This window comes from Carlito syrichta, unplaced genomic scaffold (assembly GCF_000164805.1).
Source record: "Carlito syrichta isolate Samal-C Ts95f unplaced genomic scaffold, Tarsius_syrichta-2.0.1 Scaffold67556, whole genome shotgun sequence".
Taxonomy (NCBI): domain Eukaryota; kingdom Metazoa; phylum Chordata; class Mammalia; order Primates; family Tarsiidae; genus Carlito; species Carlito syrichta.
Window position 1 is genome coordinate 232356 of NW_007011652.1, and position 1118 is coordinate 233473.

Sequence of the window (1118 nt, forward strand, 5' to 3'; positions counted from 1 at the left end):
TCGACCTGCTGGGCTCCAGTGATCCTTCCGCCTCGGCCTTCCAAGTAGCTGGAACTACAGGCGCGCGCTACCATGCCCGACTGATTTTTTTATTTATTGTAGAGATGAGGTCTCGCCAAGTTGCCCAGGCTGGTCTTGAACCCGCGGGCTCAGGCAATCCACTCACCTCAGCCTCCCAAAGGCGCGGGATTACAGCCACCGAGCCTGACAAAAAAATTATTTTTATTTTGGGTCTTTTTTATCTATTGTTAGAGCTAGGGTCTCTTTGTCCCCCATACTGGCACAATCATGGCTCCCTGTAATCCCAAACTCCTTGGCTCAAGCCACCCTCCCAACTCAGCCTTCTGAGTACCTGGGACCTCAGGCCTGTGCCACCACACCTGGCTCAAATAGTCTGCAGTTCTAAATTGTGTGACTGGTGGAGTATGGTGGCACTTTCCTCTGGTCCCAACTATTTGGGAGTCTGAGGCAGGGGGATCACTTGAACCAAGGAGTTCAATCCAGACTGGGCAGCATGGCAAGACCCTATCTCAATTAAAAAACAAAAATCAGCTGGACTCGGTGGCTCAGCCTGTAATCCCAGCACTTTGGGAGGCCAAGGTGAGTGAATTGCCTGAGCCTCTGGGTTCAAGACCAGCCCAGATAACTTGGCGAGACCTTGTCTCTGCAATTAAAAAAAAAAAAAAATAGCCAGGTACAGTAGCGCAAGTCTGTAGTTCCAGATACTCGAAAGACTGAGGCGGAAGGATTGCTAGAGCCCAGAAGTCTGACGCTGGGGTGACTGGGAGCTTGAGTGCCACTGCACTCCAACATGGGCAAAGGAGTGAGACTCCAACTCAAAAAAAAAAGTCTGTGATTCCAACATAGGCTTCTGGCACCATGACTCTTGAACTTTCTGCTCTGGCGATCTTTGCCTCCTCTTTGCTAATGCTTACCTCCCACCCACCCCCAATCCCATGGTCCCTCTCTTACCAGACTCCAGCAGGTTGTCCTCCCCAGCTCCAAAAGGGCAGAGGGAGGCTTTATAGCTCCTGAGACCCACCTCCCCTCCACAGCTGCCACCCCCATCTGTGGCCTAGGCCAAAGTCCTGGCCAACAGAACCACCCAGGTCAGAAGG